General features: G+C 43.6%; 1 protein-coding gene and 1 non-coding gene across 3 annotated transcripts in view; one reads left to right on the top strand and one right to left on the bottom strand.

The window, feature by feature from the left end:
* The window catches only part of LOC126272814 (zinc finger protein 532-like), a 75,052-nt gene that overhangs the window by 41,395 nt on the left and 12,787 nt on the right, over positions 1-20,870 (top strand). The gene's annotated exons all lie outside the window — the stretch shown is intronic.
* Trnal-caa (transfer RNA leucine (anticodon CAA)) lies at positions 13,652-13,726 on the bottom strand. The gene has a single exon. It is a non-coding gene; the product is annotated as a tRNA-Leu (tRNA).

Raw genomic sequence — 20,870 nt, 5'->3', positions numbered from 1 at the left:
ACAATCTACTCACCAAGCAGTGGCAAGAGAAATCTTATATATAAATGCTAAATAAGTGTGCAAGCTTTTGAAGCCAATGGCACCTTCTCCTTCCAGAAAGGTCGAAGGAGAAGAAAGAGAGAGGGATGAAGCAAAAGAACTGGCAAGGTTTAGGAAATAGGGGAGTCCAGAAAAGTCACCCAGCACCCCAAGTCATGAGAGACTTACTGTCCGGGATGAGAAAGGAAGACTGATTGTTGGGGACTGCGCGAGACAAGATTTGAAAACTTGAGAGCTTACAGATGGAATATAGGGAAATAAGCAAGACAGAGATTACTGACAAAATATCATGCAAGATTTGTTAAAAGCAGAAAACTAAATGTGTTGTATGGGGTAGATGTGGAGGATGGGAAAAAATAGACAGGTCAGAAAATAAAAGATATAGAAAACTAAAAGGCAGTGAAGAAAGAAATAATAATTCTGAAGAAATGTAGAGGCCGATGAAATTAATGTAAATTAAGACCAGGTGGATAGTGAGAACCAAAGACATGTTGTAATGCTAGTTGTTACCTGTGGAGTTCTGAGAAACTTTTGTCTTGATGAGTAATCCAGATTGCATGTGTGGGGAAACAGGCACTGAGATCATGATTGTCATGTTGTAGAGGATGCAATGCAACCCAGTAATGTGTATTGTCAGTATACAGCCTCTATCTGTGTCCTTTTATGCTAACTGGTAGCTTGGTGGTAGTCATACCAGTGTCAGAGACCAAACATTGTTTACACAACTGCTCGTACATAATATGGGTTGTTTCACAGGTGGCTCTCCCTTTGATAGGGTATGTTTTGTCAGTCACAGGACTCGAATAGGTGATGGTAGGAGGGTGCGTAGGACAATTTTTACAGCAGGGTCAGTCGCTGGGATAGAAGCCATTAGGATAGGGAAATGGGTGCAGAAGGAGAATAGCGTCTGACCAGGATATTGCAGAGATTGGAGGGCTCCCAAAAACCTATTCTAAGTGTGGTAGACAGAATGTCAGATAGAATGCACCTCATCTCTGGGCATGATTTTAGAAAGCCTTAGCCTTGTTGAAGTAGCTGATTGTTACATTCAAGACCAGGATAATACTGAGTGACAAGAACTATACTCCTAAGCTGTTTTTTAAAGGGATCAGCAGTACCAGGATTGAATGTGATTGCCTTGGAAATCTGCTTTTGAACTAGGATGATGTAGTAATTATGTCCAATGAAGCTGAAGTCAGAATTGTGGTGTTTTGCATAAAGAATCTGTGCCTGAACAAGTACCTTTGGCTTGAATGTAAAGGCTATATGTCAAGGAAAGCTTGACGTGGAAAGGATGGGAACTTTCAAAATTTAAGTATCATCATTTGTTATTAGGTTTAATGTGAAAAGCATGTAACTGACCCCCGGTGAGGACGCCATTTTAAAGGTTTTGGGATCCTTATGTTCATTCTCCCAATTAAATTTCATGTGATCCTATTCCAAATTGCATGCCACTTTCTTTGATGTTTACCTCATCCTCACAGAGAATCAGCTACTCTTCTCTTCACCTTAAGCCTACTAACATATGACAGCTCTTACATTTATATCAATAAGACATTGATTGTGTTCTAAAGATATATCTTCATATTAATAATGTATTGTAATGACTCAGATGACCTCTGAGTATCATGTCCAGACACAAGATAAGGGAAGATGGGTTTGAGGTCAGTCTGCAATTTCCAAGCAGTGAGGAGCAAATGCAGAAAGACAGATTGCCAGTGAAGGCAGGATGATGACTTGGATCAGCGCCAAACACTGTCACAGGACACCTACGAGAGGCGTTGGTTCTGGGACTCAACAGGACGTTTGCAACAGGAGACTCATGGAATTCAGGAGTCTGATTAACACTATTTGTTAGCGATCAGATTAACTACTACACTGAAGGCTAATTCTAAACATTAGAAAAAGCTAAGGAGGCAACTGATTGCTCAACAGTGTCTGAATCTAGGGGTATGAGTGCTAACAGAAGTAGAGAACACTAGCAGCATGTTAAGTATAAATTTGAGAGTAGCTCTCCAAGTGAGAAAAACAGACATGTCAGAGCTTACTGAGGCTAGCCATGAGCGCTCCAGCGATCTGATTGGAAACTCTCTCTAAATAGAAAGAGTTGGGCTCTTCAGGAATCATGGTGACGAACTATTTCTTGCGTCCTTTAGTTGACCCATCATCTCACCAGCACTTAACAAGCTTCTAGGCAGTGGATGGAGTTACCAGGTAATTCTCTGAAGTAAAACTTCTCCCTTGAGACAGATGCCCGGAGCATCTGCTATTTGTAGGGCTCTAGTATAGGTTCTGTATTATTGTATTACTCTGAGAGCTCTGTATTACTGTTTAGCTCCGGTAACCTAAATTCTACCACTTTTCTCTGCTCTCTGCATTGTGTCTCTCATTTCATACCTTAGAGTGCCATTAATGGGTCCCAACAGCCTTAAGTGTAACAATGTACAAGTCATTAAGTCTACAGTATATGACACAAGATCTGTAGAATAATAAATATTAATTTATTGGTTAAGTAATTGTTTTTTTAATTCTTCACAGTAATCTTTTTAAATGTTGTATTCCTCTTGATTACAATTGAGCGCATTCTAGAAACTGATTTTTAATTCAAACACTAGAAAGTCCAGGATGGTATAACGACAATATTATGAAAAGGATAGATTACTTCTCACCATATAGAGGAGATGCTGAGTCACAGCCTGGCACAATGAAAAGAGTGCTATACATTCAAGCTTTTGGCTGAAAGGTCCTCTTCTTAATTAGAAAACACATTCACACAAACACAAGTCACACACACATGACCACAGTCTCTGGCAACTGAGGCTGGACTGCAGACTGCAACAGTTCTTTGTGGGAGAAACAATTTGGCATGGGTTGTGGGGGTAAGGAGAGGGATGGGGAGGTGTAATGCTGCTTGTGGGAGCATGTAGTGACATGGAGGAAATGGGGTTGGATTGCAAGGTGCAGCTGGGAGGTTTGAAGGTTGAGGGAGTGGGGATGGGGAGCAGAAAACGCAAGAAGTAGAGAAGAAAGGGAAAAAACACTGGTGGATCAGAAGGCTATGTAGTGCTGGACAGGGAGCAGAGAAGGGGTTTGGTAGGTAGAGGACAGGGACTAGCAAAGGTTGAGGTCAAGGAGGTTATGAGAATGTAGGATATTTTGCAGGGAGGCTAGCCAGTTGTGCAATTCAGAAAAGCTGGTGTTGTTAGCTATGATTCAGAATTGCATAGGTGGAAACTCTCCCTACAATATATCCTCTGTTCATGTACACAACTTAGCCTCAACAGTCAGTAGCCCCTGTCCTTCACCTACCTATCCCTGCTCCCTGTCCAGCACTGCACAGCCTTCTGTTCCACCAATGCACCCGTCCTACCCTATCCTCACCACACCCCTGCATGCTCCCACAAGCAGCTCCCCCTGCGGGTCTGTGGATTAGAATAGGCCCAAGGTATTCCTGCCTGTCGTAAGAGGCGACTAAAAGGAGTTGCACACGTTTCAGCCTTTATGTGATGGTCCCCTGTAGGGTTTGACCTCCATTTTCCAAAAATCTCTTGGGTGCAAGTTACACCATGCACTATACAGTGTCACTTTCTGCTCCAACGATGACCATGGACTTCTGTGAACCTCATGTCCAGCACAGTAGCCAGTCCATTGTGGTGGAGCCGCCATGTACCCTGCTGGTTGTAGCCCTCTGACAACACAGAGATCACTGCTGATGCCTGCACCATTAACTCGCCACTCATGCCAAGGAGTAGATGCCGGACATCCTGGGGCATTGGGACTCCCAGCAATGGCCATCCTGCCAGGAGGCCTTTGCTACAGTTGGGTGGCACCCGTAGGGAGGGCTCCTGGTCGGAGTGGGTGGCATCAGGGTGGATGATGTGCGAAGAAGCGTACCACGTCATCACTTGCTGGTGTTCAAACACCAGCAGTATCTAAGCGTTCCAGGTCTCAGTACAATGCAAGAAAATTTGACGCTAAATCCTTCCCCTCCCTGGCGATACCATGGGAGGAACGCCAGGCTATGGCTGGCAGCGAACCTTATTCACCCCGGTACCTCATATGTACGAGAACTGATGAGGACTCCTTTGGTTTGATGAAGCCATGATTTTATGTATATCATTCACAGGACAAGTTTGAGGAGTTGGAGGGCTTGTCCAAAGTGCAATCTGAGTCAGTCTTGATCAAAACAGCATCCTCTGCCCAGTCATTGACTTTACTTGCATGTAACAAGTTGGGGGATGTTTCTGTTACCATCACACCACATAAGAGCTTAAATATGGTCCAGGGTATTATCTTCCACAGGGACCTTCTTTTGCAGTCTGACGACGAGCTGCGCACCAATTTAGAGTGGTGAAGTGTTTATTTCACGTGGCGCGTCCATTTAGGTCTGAGAGATAATCAGGTTGCTGCCAGTGCCTTCATCTTGGCCTTCAAGGGTGACACCTTACCCGAGAAGGTCAAGGTGATGGTATTCCGCTGTGATGTCAAGCCATATATCCCTCCCCCCGATGCGGTGCTTTAAGTGCTGGAAGTTCAGCCATATGTCTTCCCGCTGTACTTCCAACATCACATGTCGAGGTTGTGGATGTCCATCACATCTCAATAATCCACGTACCCCACCTCCCATCTCTGTCAACTGCAGAGAGCATCATTCACCTTGCTCGGATTTTAGAGAAAGAGAGGAAAATTGTGGAATAAAAGACTGTGGACCGACTGACCTACACTGAGCCTAAGAGAAAATATGAGCGCCTACATCCTGTGGCTTTGACTACCTCATACGCCAACCGTACGAAAGCAGTGGTACCCCCATCAGTTCCGCGAATTCCAGTCGGCTCTCAGAGCCAGAAGGCTACACCTGCCCCCTTGATGTTGGGGGCCATTTCCCCCCCCCCCCTCTCCTGTTGCTACTACACCACCTACCTCAGAAGCACTGCCCCCCCCCCCTTCCAAACCATCGGGGACACCAGTCCCCACTTCTCAGCCAGAGAAGTGCAAGGTTTCTTCGGCTCCTCTCGCCAGGAAGGGGTCTCTTGGGTCACTCCCTTCCGAGGTTTCTGCTAATGGGAAAGATGACACCTGCCAGTGGCTGAAGTGCCCAAAGGCAACTGGTCTTAAGGCTTCATGATCGTACTCAGTCCTGGAGACTGAATCAGTGAAACCCTCCCAGCCAGAGAAACCCAAGGAGCAGTGAGAAAAGTCCAAAAAATAAGACCCCTAAGGACAACCCAGTAAAAACCCTCTTAATGTGGATGGCTGTCAGCCCATCAGCCTCACCAACGTTCTTTGTAAGCTGCTGGAATATATGGTGTGTCGGCGGTTGGGTTGGGTCCTGGAGTCACATGGTCTACTGGCTCCATGTCAGGGTGGCTTCTGCTGGGGTCGGTCTACCACTGATAATCTTGTGTCCCTTAAGTCTGCCATCTAAACAGCCTTTTCCAGATGCCAACACCTGGTGCTGTCTTTCTTGATTTACGAAAAGCATATGACTGGTGACATCATAACCTTGCCACATTATACGAGTGGGGTCTCCGAGACCCGCTCCCAGTTTTTATCCACAATTTCCTGTCACTTCGTACTTCCCATGTCCAAGTTGGTGCCACCCATAGTTCCCCCCATATCCAGGAGAATGGGGTCCCACAGGGCTCCATATTGAATGTATCTCTATTTTTTGTGGCCAATAATGTTCTAGCAGCAGCTGTAGGGCATTCCGGCTCTGTATGCAGATGACTTCTACATTTTGTACTGCTCCACCAGTACTGGTGTTGTTGAGCGATGCCTACAGGAAGCCATCCACAAGGTGCAGTCATGGGCTCTAGTGCATGGTTTCCAGTTTTTGGCTACAAAGTCGTGCGTTATGAACTTGAGTCAGTGTCGTACCGCTCATCCGGAATCAGAACTTTACCTTATAGAAGATCCCCTCCCTGTAGTAGAGACATATCGATTCTTAGGACTGGTTTTCAATGCACGATTGACTTGGCTTCCTCACCTCCGTCAGCTTAAGCAGAAGTGCTGGCAGCACCTCAATGCCCTGTGCCGCCTGAGCAACCTCAACTGGGATGCAGATCGCCCTACGCTGCGGTAGATCTACAGAACCGTTATTCAAACCTGCCTTGACTATGGGAGTATGATTTATGGTTCGTTGGCACCCTCAGCGTTGCATTTACTCAACCCAGTGCACCGCTGTGATGTTTACCTAGTGACAGGGACTTTTAGGATGGGTCCGGTGACCAGCATCCTGGAGGCGGCAGGAGTCCCTTCATTGCAGGTTAGGCATTCACAATTGCTCTCCAGTTACGTTGCACATGGTTGTAGTTATCTCTCCAAATTACTATCTCCTTTTCCTGCCCATGGTTGCTCATCTGCCTCATCGGCGGCCCAGGTCAGGGCTTACAATTCCAGTTCATGTGTGATCTATTCTCTCTGAACTGGAGTCCTTGCCTTTACCACTTATACTTGAGGTTCATTTATGAACACCTCCATGGTGTACATCTAGGCTGCGGCTTTGTCTGGACCTTTCACATGGCCCTAAGGACTCAGTTAACCCTACTACTCTCCGCTGTCACTTCCTCTCGATTCTCGACATTTACCGGGGCTGTGAAGTGGTTTACACTGATGGCTCAATGGCTGATGGTCTCATTGGCTTTGTCTATGTTCATGGAGGACATTCAGAACAGCACTCCTTACCAGATGGCTCCAGTGTTTTCATTGCAGAGCTGTCTGCTATATTTCGTGCTCTTGAGCATGTCCACTCATGCCCAGCCGAGTCATTTCTCCTGTGTACTGACTCCTTGAGCAGCCTACAAGCTATCGACCAGTGCTACCCTTGTCATCCTTTGGTAGTGATTTTCCAGGTGTCCATCTATGCCCTGGAGCAGTCCAGTCATTCAGTAGTATTTGTCTGGACCCCAGGGCACGTCAGAATCCCAGGCAACGAAATTGCCAACAGGGTGGCCAAAGAGGCTATGGAGAAACTGCTTATGGAGATCGGCTTCTCTGAAACTGACCCGCATTCAGTATCACGCCGCTAGGTTTTGCAGTTTTGGGAGATGGAATGGCATAACCTCAATACGCACAACAAGCTGCGTGCCATTAAAGAAACTACAAATGTGTGGAAGACCTCCATGCACACCTCTCGCAGGGACTCTGTGGTTCTCTGTCAGCTCCCCATTGGCCATACGTGGCTGACGCATGGTTACCTCCTACATTGCAAGGGCCCACCTTGGTGTCGCTGTGGCTCATGAATGATGGTTGTCCATCTCTTGCTGGTTTGCCCATCTTTAGCCGCTCTGCGGCAGACTTCAAACTTTCCCAGCACCCTACCTTTGGTGCCTCAACAGCAGCTTTAGTTTTACGTTTTATTTGTGAGGGTGAGTTTTATCATTTGCTCTAAGTTTCAGCACATGTCCTTTGTCCCTGTGTGTCCTCCACCCTAGTGCTTGAGGGTGTAGGTTTTAATTTGTTGCAGAGTGGCTGGCTTTTCCTTTTTATCCTCAAGGTCAGCGAGCCATGGTAACCTGCTTTCTTGTTTTAACCTCTTCCGCCTGTTTCTTGTGTCTTTGTCGTTTTATTGTCCCCTTTTGTCCATTTAAGTCTTTGTTGCCCTTCAGTCATTGTTGTGGTTTTTCCTTTCATTCTGTTTTGTGTTATAAGTCTCTTTCTCTTATGCTCACCCTTGTGGCATTGTTTCCTTCGGAACAAGGCACCGATGACCTCATAGTTTGGTCCCTTCCCCCCTCTTTTAAACCAACCAATCCCACAAGCAGCATTACACCTCCCTTCTCTGCTCAAGACCCCTCCTTACCTCTACCAACCATGACAAACTTTTGCTCCCATGAAGCAATGATGCAGTTTGCAGTCCAGCCTCAGTAGCCAGAAACTGTTGTCATGTGTATGAGACTTGTGTTTGTGTTTTCTAATTCAGAAGACAGCCTTTCAGTCAAAAGCTTAAATGTATACCAGTCTTTTCATTGTGCCTGTCGGTGATTCAGTGTCTCCTCTACATGCTAAGTCGTTATCTATCCTTTTCATAATATTCATTTTAATTAAGTGTTTTTATACCTCCTATTTATTAGGAATGTAGGGGGCCCATGTAATTCCATGCTTGCCACTGCCTGCAGTCCATAGTGGATAAAAGCTGAAAAAATGAAGTAAAACTTGTCCCAAGGCCGGCCCCTCTTGATATTCCCTTTTTAAACCACCAGTATTGCCAGGACTCTCTTATACTGGAATAGGACCTCAGCTTTGTACTAATGGGGGAAATGCTGTGTATACCTCAGCTGTGGGTGATCTATTGATCTGATGGAATTACAATTTTCTGGAGATATGCTGAGTCTCCACTTTATCTTCGATAAAGCAAGAAGCTGAAGAAATGAATTAAAGTTGAAGTTGAAGTTTTTGTTGGAGGGGCATTGGACTAGTGTAGTCCGGCAGGTGTGCTGCCTGGGTGATGTAGGGGATGGCGCATCTGCCTAGGAAGTAGGAGACCTGGGTTCAAGTCCCAGCCGTGGCACAAATTTTAATTCACTTGTTTAGCTTCTACCCTTTTGTTGTTGTTGTTGTTGTTGTTGTTGTGGTCTTCAGTCCTGAGACTGGTTTGATGCAGCTCTCCACACTACTCTATCCTGTGCAACCTTCTTCATCTCCCAGTACCTACTGCAGCCTACATCCCTCAGAATCTGCTTAGTGTATTCATCTCTTGGCCTCCCTCTTACAGATTTTTACCCTCCACACTGCTCTCCAATACTAAATTGGTGATCCGTTGATGCCTCAGAAGATCCCTTGATGCCTCAGAACATGTCCTACCAACCGATCCCTTTTTCTAGTCAAGTTGTGCCACAAACTCCTCGTCTCCCCAGTCATATTCAGTACCTCCGCATTAATTATAAGATCTACCCATCTAATCTTCAGCATTCTTCTGTAGCACGACATTTTGAAAGCTTCTATTCTCTTCTTGTCCAAACTAGTTATCGTCCATGTTTCACTTCCATACATGGCTACACTCCATACATATACCTTCAGAAACAACTTCCTGACACTTAAATCTATCCTCGATGTTAACAAATTTCTCTTCTTCAGAAATGCTTTCCTTGCCATTGCCAGTCTACATTTTATATCCTCTCTACTTCGACCATCATCAGTTATTTAGCTCCCCAAATAGCAAAACTCCTTTACTACTTAAAGTGTCTCATTTCCTAATCTAATTCCCGCAGCATCACCCGACTTAATTTGACTACATTCCATTATCCTCGTTTTGCTTTTGTTGATGTTCATCTTATATCTTCCTTTCAAGACACTGTCCATTCCGTTCAACTGCTCTTCCAAGTCCTTTGCTGTCTCTGACAGAATTACAATGTCATCGGCAAACCTCGGTCTTTATTTCTTCTCCATGGATTTTAATACCTACTGCTTGCTCAGTATACAGATTGAATAACCTCGGGGAGAGGCTATAACCCTGTCTCACTCCCTTCCCAACCACTGCTTTCCTTTCACGCCCCTTGACTCTTATAACTGCCATCTGGTTTCTGTACAAATTGTAAACAGCCTTTCACTCCCTGTATTTTATCCCTGCCACCTTTTGCATTTGAAAGAGAGTATTCCAGTCAACATTGTCAAAAGCTTTCTCTAAGTCTACAAATGCTAGAAACGTAGGTTTGCCTTTCCTTAATCTTTTTTCTAAGATTAGTTGTAGGATCAGTATTGCCTCAGGTGTTCCCATATTTCTACAGAATCCAAACTGATCTTCCCCAAGGTCAGCTTCTACCAGTTTTTCCATTCATCTGTAAAGTATTTTGCAGCCGTGACTTATTAAACTGATAGTTCGGTAATTTTCACATCTCCTTGCCTGCTTTCTTTGGGATTGGAATTATTATATTCTTCTTGAAGTCTGAAGGTATTTTTTTTCGCCTGTCTCATACATTTTGCTCACCAGATGGTAGAGTTTTGTCTGGACTGGCTCTCCCAAGGCTGTCAGTAGTTCTAATGGACTGTTGTCTACTCCCGGGGCCTTGTTTCGACTTAGGTCTTTCAGTGCTCTATCAAACTCTTCACACAGTATCATATCTCCCAATTCATCTTCATCTACATCCTCTTCCATTTCCAGAATATTTTCCTCAAGTATATCGCCCTTGTATAGACCCTCTATATACTCCTGCCACCTTTCTGCTTTCCCTTCTTTGCTTAGAACTGGGTTTCCATCTGAGCTCTTGATGTTCATACAAGTGGTTTTCTTATCTCCAAAGGTCTCTTTAATTTTCCTGTAGGCAGTATCTACCTTACCCCTAGTGAGATAAGCCTCTACATCCTTACATTTGTCCTCTAGCCATCCCTGCTTAGCCATTTTGCACTTCCTGTTGATCTCATTTTTGAGATGTCTGTATTCCTTTTTGCCTGCTTCATTTACTGCATTTTTATATTTTCTCCTTTTGTCAGTTAAGTTCAATATTTCTTGTGTAACCCAAGGATTTCTACCAGTCCTCATCTTTTTACCTACTTGATCCTCTGCTGCCTTCACTACTTCATCCCTCAAAGCTATCCATTCTTCTTCTACTGTATTTCTGTCCTCCATTCTTGTCAATTGTTCCCTTATGCTCTCCCTGAAACTCTGAACAACATCTGGTTTAGTCAGTTTATCCAGGTCCCATCTCCTTAAATTCCCACCTTTTCGCCATTTCTTCAGTTTTAATCTACAGTTCATAACCAATAGTTGTGATCAGAGTCCACATCTGCCCCTGGAAATGTCTTACAATTTAAAACCTTGTTCCTAAATCTCTGTCTTGCCATTATATAATCTATCTGAAACCTGTCAGTATCTCCAGCCTTCTTCCACGTATACAACCCTCTTTCATGATTCTTAAACCAAGTGTTAGCTATGATTACGTTGTGCTCTGTGCAAAATTCCACCAGGCGGCTTCCTCGTTCATTTCTTATCCCCAATCCATATTCACCTACTATGTTTCCTTCTCTCCCTTTTCCTACTACTGAATTCCAGTCACCCATGACTATTAAATTTTCGTCACCATTCACTATCTGAATAATTTCTTTTAGTTCATCATACATTTCTTCAATTTCTTCTTCATCTGCAGAGCTAGTTGGCATATAGACTTGTACTACTGTCATAGGCGTGGGCTTCATGTCTATCTTAGCCACAACAATGCGTTCGCTGTGCTGTTTTTAGTAGCTTACCCACATTCCTATTTTCCTATTCATTATTAAACCTACTCCTGCATTACCCCTATTTGATTTTGTATTTATAACCCTGCATTCACCTGACCAGAAGTCTTGTTCCTCCTGCCACCAAACTTCACTAATTCCCACTATACCTAACTTTAACCTATCCATTTCCCTTTTTAAATTTTCTAACCTACCTGCCCAATTAAGTGATCTGACATTCCACACTTATCTGTAGAATGCCAGTTTCTTTTCTCCTGATAATGACATTCTCACAGCAAGGCTGTTTTGGTTAGTGTTACAAGGCCAGATCAGTCAATCATCCAGACTGTTGCCCCTGCAACTACTGAAAAGGCTGCTGCCCCTCTTCAGGAACCACATGTTTGTCTGGCCTCTCAACAGATACCCCTCCGTTGTGGTGGCACCTATGGTGCGGCTATCTGTATGTATCGTTGAGGCACGCAAGCCTCCCCGCCAATGGCAAGGTCTATGGTTCATGGGGGGAGGGGGGGGTCGGGGGGGGGGGGTCTTCTACCCTTATCAAAGATAAAGTTAAGACTCAGTATGTCTCCAAGAATATGTAAATCCAGCAGAACAAACAATAATAGTTTATCAACGAAATTAATATAAGACCAAGCACAACTATTTTGTTGGGCCTCTGTATTGAAATTATAATATTAGCCACAGTTACAAATACATTTTACGGTGTTGGAAACCACACACACTATATGGAAATGTTATACCAGCCCATGGAGTGCAGATAAGTCTCATCACTCTTGGAAGCAGAGGCACCCTGAGGAACTCAGCAGATCTGATAATTCAACCATCGGCAAAACCAGAAAAACGTCCATGGGTTTGCTCTTCAGCCTGCTGGAAGGGGGAACCAGATGGCCATCCTCTGTAACCCGCAAGTGAAGTACACTGTGATGTGGTTGTAACTGCGCCCATGGTGGAATCCCTGATAGGAGGCCGCTGACTAGGGTGCTGCTACTGGTATTGGTTGCGGTGCTGACATAGCAACCCTCATATTGTAGCCACCAGCATCACGTGGTGCCTCTGCTGTTCCTACATCTACATCTTCATCATTACTATGCAGCCACCTGGTAATATGTGACAGAGGGTACTTTTGGTACCACTAACTGATCTCTGTTCCACTCATGAATGGTGTGTGGGAAGCATGATTTTGGTAAGCTTCTGTATAAGCTGTAATGTGTCAAATTTCCTCATAATGGTCATTTTGCGAGATGTATGTGGGAGGAAGTAATATGTTGTCCGACACTTGCCGGAGAGTATTCTCTCGAAATTTCAGTAGTAAGTCTTTCCGTGATGCACAACACCTCACTTGAAGGGTCTGTCATTGGAGTTTGTTGAGCATTTCTGTAATGCTCTCGCACTGACTAAATGATGATTTTTATAGAGGAGATTTTCACTGCTCTTTGTTGGATCTTCTCTAACTCTTTTGCGAGTTCTACCTGGTAAAGGTCCCAGATTGACTATTTGCTTTATGCGGTCATTCCATTTAAGGTCACTCCTAGGTATTTAAGGTTACTCCTAGATATTTCACAGCAGACACTAGTTCAAGCAATTTGTCGTAAACAATGTTGTTGTACAGAAGTGCATTTATTTTCTTATGTATGTGCAGTATGTTACATTTATTGATGTTCAGGGTCAACTGCCAGAGCCTGCACCATTCATCAATCCTCTGTGGGTCATTCTGCAAATTGATACTGTCTTCCGACGTTGCTACACAACTGCATCATCTGCAGTGAACAGTATTAAAGAGCTCCCGACACCTTCATTTATATATATATTGCAAACAGTAACGATCCTATCACACTCCTTTGAGGCATTCCAGAAATTACCTTTACATCTATCAGTATTGTTCCATTAAGGGTGACATGTTGCATTCTATATTCAAGTAGAGCTTGAATCCAGTCACAAATGTGGTCTGATACTCAGTAAACTTGTACCTTTTTTTTTGCTAAATGGCAGTGTGGGACAGTGTCAAATGCCTACCTGAAGTCAAGGAACACAGCATCAAGCGGAGTGCCATTGTCTACAGTGCTGTGGATCTCATGGAGGAACAGAGCTAGCTGAGTTTTGCAGGATCTCTGTTTGCAGAAACAATGTTGATTTTTACAGAGGAGATTTCATTTTTTTAAAAATCATAATTCTTCAGCATAAAACATATTCCATAATTCTGCAACAAATTGACGTCAATGATATAGGCCTGAAATTATGTGCATTTGTCCTACGACCCTTCTTGAAAATGAGAATGACCTGCACTTTCTACCTCTCACAGGGTACCCATAATTGATCCTGTGAATTATGATAAACTGCTGCTGGAAGAGGAGCAAGTTCTTCCTCATAACCTTTATAGAATCTTACAACTATGCCTTTCCACATCTAAATGATTTTATGAAACTTCCTGGCAGATTAAAACTGTGTGCCCGACCGAGACTCGAACTCGGGACCTTTGCCTTTTGCGGGCAAGTGCTCTACCAACTGAGCTACCGAAGCACGACTCACGCCTGGTATTCACAGCTTCGGTGTTACACTGGCCACAGAGAGATTGACTGGGGCATGGATGGCTGATGTGCCTGCCAAGTCGCACACTGGCGACCCACCTGTGCAAAATTACCATCCATACAAAGCCAGTAGATAATGTTGAGGTGAAGCATGATAGTGAATGGATTACTGGAAATTTGTCAAATAGAGAGCCTATTGATGAAGGCGATGTGGTGTTCACGCAAGCAATTTTGGCGTAAGTCCAGAAAGCGACAATAGCAGTTTGTGGTCAATAATAAGATGAAATTTGTGACCATGCAAAAAGTGTGAAATTTATGTACGCCCAATAAGATCGCTAATGCTTCCTTTTTGGTCTGTGAATAACATTCTGGTGCTGGGTAAGTGACTTTCACATAATTTTGTTGCCTCTCCGTACCATTGTTTAATTTATAACAACAAAAATAATCAGGTGTTGATAATATAATGTAAATGGATAGATACAAAATCTACTCACCAATCACCAGCGGGGAACGCACACACAAAAGGATTTAACTTTTACAAATTTTTGGAGTCAGTAGCTCCTTCTTCTGGCAGAAAAGTTGAAGGGGAAGAAAGAGGGGTGAAAGAAAAGGACTGGAGAGGCTTAGGGAAAGGGGTATAGTTCAGAAAAGTCGTCCAAAACCCTGGGTCAGGGGAGACTTACCAGAGGGGATGAGAAGGAAAGAATGATTGTTGAGGACTGCAGCAGATGAGATTTGAAAACCTGAGAGCTTAACGGTGGAAGACAGGGCAGTGTGCAAGACAGAGATTGCTATTAAAATGTCGTGCATGAGTTAATAAGAGTGAAAAGCTAAGTGCATTGTACACAACAGATGTGAGAGGCAGGACAGTGAAAAACAGACAAGTCAGAAAATGGAAGATGTAGAAAACTGAAATGGAGTAATTACTACGAAGAAATGCTGAGACAGAAGAAATTAAGGTGAGGTGTGTGGCGAGAACCAAGGACATGTAGTGCTAGTTCCCACCTGCAGAGTTCTGAAAAACTGGTGTCTGGGGGAAGAATCTAGACGGCACGCGTGATGAAACAGGCACCGAGATCATGACTGTCATGTTGTAGTGCATTCTCTGCAACAGTACATTGTGTGTTGTCTGTATATACCCTATGCCTATGGCCAGTCATCTTGACTGATAACTGGGTGGTAGTCATGTTGATGTAAAAGGCCAAACAGTGTTTACATAAGAGCTGGTGTATGACATGTATGTTTAATTTATGGTAGAGAACAGCCCTGGTGCCATGTGGAGATGCATTTTTTTGCCAATACCTATGGGAAGTGGGGGCTGATTAGTCATTAAGGTATTGTGCTGAATGAAGAGCTGATTTTAATTTCTAAAAATCCAGGTGCGATTCTTCTGACCATTGAAAGTGGACTCCCTTTTTACAGAGATGATTTAGTGTGTGGGCTATGGAGGCTGCCTGGGTATAAACCGAGCATATTAATTCAATTTTTCGAGAAATACTTGAAGGTCCTGTATGGATTTAGGCAGAAGCATGTTCTGAATGATGTCTACATACTCAGTGGTGGGCCAAAGGCCCTCTTATTGAGGATATAGCCTAAATAATTGACCACTGGTTGAAAGAAGGAATATCTGAAAAAATTACACTTAAGACCTTTTTGTGCAAGGGCTGCAAAAATATGGCATAGACTGTGACATGTTCTTCCTTTGTGCGTCAATGTCAAGAATATTATCAAGCTAATTCAGACAATGCAAAATCACTGCAGTAGTCAGTACACAAAACCTCTTGAATATGACAGAGGTCACTGGTGGCACCAAAAGGCAACTTGTTATATTGGTTCATTCTGAAAAGTGTGTTAAAAACTAAAATCTCCCTCAAGATGTAACTGAAAGTATGCTTCTGCAAGATTGATTTTAGAAAATAGTTTCCCTCTGAAAATTTAGAAGACATTTCATGTAGACTAAGCAAGGGATAAGATTCAATGTAGCCTTCTGCATTACTGGTTTGCTTGAAGACTCCTCACAACTTAAGAAAGCCCCTAGGCTTCCTAACCACCAGTAAGGGACCACTAAGGGCAAAGCCCACTGACTGTGGAAATAGAAAACCTATTTAGGTTCTAATCTGTCTAGTGCAATCCTAACCTCATCCTTAATGGCCAGTGGTATCAGGTGAGCTTAGAAAAATCACAGATGTGGTTCACATAAATTGCTAACAAAGTGTATCAGTGGCTTCACAGAGAACCAGTATTTATTTTATTTAGCGTATGGTGCTACACACATGGTTTACACTTATTACATTATGAAATTATATGATGAAATACACTTATAAAATACATAAGTGAAGGATACATCATGCAGCTCCTGCAGGAGCCATTATCTGACAGGCTTTCTTCCATGTGCGCAAGGCCAGGAGATCCTCTAGAAAAGATAAGTCTGGTGCCAGCTATCGTTCTAGCTCATTTAGCATTACCCAGCGTGCACATGTGGACTTCTTCCACAGATGCGAGCTAGTTTACACCCCATAGAGAACCAGTGAGCCAAACTGATAGAGTGTAGTTCATGATGTAATGAAACTCCAAAGGCAGAATATTCAATAAGGCCAAAATGTTCTCAACCATTCAATACGCCACAGCCACAAATGACAACATTTGAGACACCTGACTATAGGTGACTGCCAGTTGCACACAACCTAAAGGTGGAACCTAATGATGTCCACATACCCACAACTTTGATTACATTTTGCTAAGTGAGGGAGTGCCCGCATAAAAGTACATGTCTCAAACTGATGTGCTGGTATCAAAAAGAAAAGCCACTGGAATTTCTTGCACTTTTGTATGTAGCAAAATTTTGTTAAGTACAAGCACAGGATCACTGTCAGATATGTTGTTAACGTGATTCAGATGGAGTCAGTGCCTGGTTCCCAATGTGCTGCAGCATACTTCTGCAATATGACCTGTACATAAACATCTGTGGTGTCGCTGACTGCTAAAAATTGACATTACAAAATCAACATTAAGAACAGTGAAAGAGTGTATTTCTGTAAACTGATTATTGTCTTTGTTTTTCTTTGTTGTTATTGTCTTGCTCTTGACTAGAAGAAGGGATCGGTTGGTAGGACATGTTTTGAGGCATCAAGGGATCACAAATTTAGCATTGGAGGGCAGCGTGGAGGGTAAAAATCGTAGACGGAGACCAAGAGATGAATACACTAAGCAGATTCAGAAGGATGTAGGTTGCAGTAGGTACTGGGAGATGAAGAAGCTTGCACAGGATAGAGTACCATGGAGAGCTGCATCAAACCAGTCTCAGGACTAAAGACAACAACAACAACATTGTCTTGTTGTGTACTCAGGTGACTGAAGTGTCCATTTATTATTCTATGGATTTACATGAATAAAGTGGTAAAATGGCAGCATTATCCACATGTTATTCTGCATACTAACTGCTACGAAGATCCCATGTTGGTGGCCAACAGCTATATATTTTTTTTATAAACTTGACAAACGTTCAGCACTACCAACCTTCCTGACAATATATTGAATACTGCGGACCATCAAAGGTCATTGGGACTTTTCGTCAGTTTAGATTCTCATGGATTGTGTAGTGCTATGAACAAAATTAGTCACCCATGTGTTAAGATGCTAGTGAAAGTGCCTCCCACAGATCTGACTGACTTATCTCATGGAGGTACAACAGAAACTGATACCTGCATGTGTTACAGGACCTACATTAGATCCTAATGTGCAGGTGCAACACTGAATTCTTACACCTCCCAGTTCGAACTGTGCTACTGCACCAGTTTTTGAGGTGACAGATCCATTTTTACTGCTTGGTGGGGCTTGGGTGGTCAAGCCGTATCAGAAGATTTCCATGTTCCTTACCATGTCGATGGGCTTATGCCTGATGACACTCCCAGATCAACTCACTTTAGTGCCATTCAGACACTTTTCCAGCAATGTTTCTGTTGTCCACCACATGTTATCAAAACTGCCTCAATTCCTACCAGATCAATCACAAACATGGTTAGCCACCATAGAGTAAATGTTCTTCATTCACATTGTTATTGAGAATACAGTGAAATATTCCACATTATTACATCGCACAGGAGAGTATGCTTCTATCATCAATGATGAGGTTCTATAACCATCTACTTTTAACAGATGGCCAAGACAGCATTACTTCAGAGACTGTGAAACTGACTTGAGCAACAAAAATGACTGCCAATTTTCTCTGAGCAGTTGAATGGATGGGCACCCTAACATTCCGAGGTTATCTACAAAGTCTGGTTTATCCTGCATTAGTACCAGCCAGTATATTGTGGGCATATGGGCAAGTTAATTTGCCTCACTGCATTAAAGTGTCCTTAATTTGTAATGAAGGTCTCACACAAGAGGCTAAATTACAGATGGCAGATCGTATTTTTGTGTTAAGATATGGGGTGCCCTTGCTATCCATCAGCCACCAGCAGAACATATACTTGGCAGATGTAAAGTGCTTCAGCATAGCTGGCAGCTACTGAGCAGAGCCAACCGCAACCAGTGTGTCATGGCCAGATATACATGGAATGGCAGCAGTTATCTTGGCTTTCACCTCGGATGACAGTGTCTGAGCACAATCAAACGCATTAGACTCCGTATGCTCCCACAACAGGTCAGTACCTTCTGGCGACAAAGATGCATTGTGATCATCTGACAACAGCAAACTGACCAGTGCTGCTCACCACCGAGGGTGCTACCAGTGGCCATAGATTGCATGATTATGCTGGTTCCACATGTGCTTCAGAACTGCCTTGTATAAGTGCTCCCCTCAGTGCAAGAAACCAAACACTTCGTTAGACATTAGAGGTCATTATATTATGAAAGTATGTCAAAAATCACCGAGCGAGGTGGCGCAGTGGTTAGCACACTGGACTCGCATTCGGGAGGATGACGGTTCAATCCCATCTCCGGCCATCCTGATTTAGGTTTTCCGTGATTTCCCTAAATCACTTCAGGCAAATACCTTAGAAAGGGCACGGCCGATTTCCTTCTCCATCCTTCCCTCACCCGAGCTTGCGCTCCTTCTCTAATGACCTTGTTGTCGACGGGACGTTAAACACTAATCTCCTCCTCCTCCTATGCCAAAAATCGATCTACATGAATGAAACTACTTTGCTTCCAGCATTTGACTACAGCGGCCACTTCTACGTACTTGACAGTAGTAATTAATGTGCCCAACAATGGTGGTCAAAAAAATAAGGCTCAGGGATTTATCAAAATCTCGATCCAAAGCTAAGTTCGATGAAGGTGGTGACAAGAACAGAATAAATATAAATTACAAATCCAAAGATTAGTTACTGCACAGGGGCACATCATCTTGAAGGTGCAGCCATGTTGGAAGATCTAGGACACAAATACGGAAGCAAACTGTGATGCTGGTGTAGCGATGACTCCAGAGTGAGCTCCTGATTGATGAAATGCAACTGTATTTGGCGCCTGGCCCAGGAAGCCGACTGACAGTGAACCGGCTGCTCAGGGCACATGAGCTGGCCTAAATACAGTCCCAGGCACCAGGATACAGCTGGTTCTATTTACCCTTGTAACTGCCCCCAGTGTAAAACCTGTCCCATGCACCCTCCCACCACCACTTACTCCAGTCCTGTAACCCGGAAGGTGTACACGATGAAAGACAGAGCCTCGTGTGAAAGCACCCACGTGATTTACCAACTGACCTGCCTACACTGTGACGCTTTCTATGTGGGAATGACCAGCAACAAACTGTCCATTTGCACGAATGGACACAGGCAGACAGTGTTTGTTGGTAATTAGGATCACCCTGTAGCTAAACATGCCTTGGTGCACAGCCAGCACATCTTGGCACAGTGATACACCGTCTGGGTTATCTGGATACTTCCCACTAACAGCAACCTGTCAGAACTCCGGAGATGGGAACTTGCCCTTCAGTATATACTCTCTTCTCGTTATCCACCAGGCCTCAATCTCCGCTAATTTCAAGTTGCTGCCACTCATACCTCACCTGTCATTCAACATCATCTTTGCCTCCACACTTCCGCCTCGACTTACATCTCTGCCCATACTCTTTGCCTTTAAATATGTCTGCTTGTGTCATATATATATATAAAAACAGAAAGAAACTTCCACATGGGAAAAATATATTAAAAACAAAGATTCCAAGACTTACCAAGCGGGAAAGCGCCGGCAGACAGGCACATGAACAAAACACACAAACACACACACAGAATTACGAGCTTTCGCAACTGGCAGTTGCTTCGTCAGGAAGGAAGGAAGGAGAGGGAAAAATGAAAGGATGTGGGTTTTAAGGGAGAGGGTAAGGAGTCATTCCAATCCCGGGAGCGGAAAGACTTCCCTTAGGGGAAAAAAAGGACAGGTGTACACTCGCACACACACGCACACACACACATATCCATCCGCACATACACAGACACAAGCAGACATATATATATATCTGTGTGTGTGTGTGTGTGTGTGTGTGTGTGTGTGTGTGTGTGTGTGTGTGTGTCCTGACAAAGCAACCGCTGGTTGCGAAAGCTCAAAATTTTGTGTTTTTTATTATTATTATTATTATTATTATTATTATTATTATTATTATTATTATGCCTATCTACCAGCGCTTTCCCGATTGGTCCCTTCCTACCCCTTATATATATAGAAGGGGTAGGAAGGGACCAAAAAGGATAATAATAAATATAGATATGTTGGTGAGTTGCCCACCAAGGCTTTCTTGATTTGGACTTTCTAGAATCTAAATATGACAAGAACACACACTCCTCCCTAAGAGAAGCTGTGCAAATAGCTAACACTTTATCACTCAAAATCATCACGGATGACATTGCCTATCTTCTACAAAAACCTTGCTTTTGTATCAGTGACTCACCCATAAGTTAGTGACTATGTACTTAGTCTCCCATGCACATACATTTAGCACTTCTCAACCCCTTGCCCACCAGTGTCACAGCTTTAAGAGGTTACAGTGCATACTACTGAAACTACAGAGGGACCTCCCATCTTTTATAAGGCACAGCAACTGCCCCCTTATAAGTTACATATAGTGAAAGTTGCAGTAGATGAATTGTTAACAAAAGGCATCATATGACCTTCCAACAGTGTGTGGGTTTCCCTGAT

This window comes from Schistocerca gregaria, chromosome 5 (assembly GCF_023897955.1).
Source record: "Schistocerca gregaria isolate iqSchGreg1 chromosome 5, iqSchGreg1.2, whole genome shotgun sequence".
Classification (NCBI taxonomy): Eukaryota; Metazoa; Arthropoda; class Insecta; order Orthoptera; family Acrididae; genus Schistocerca; species Schistocerca gregaria.
This window is presented reverse-complemented; position numbering and strand designations above follow the sequence as displayed.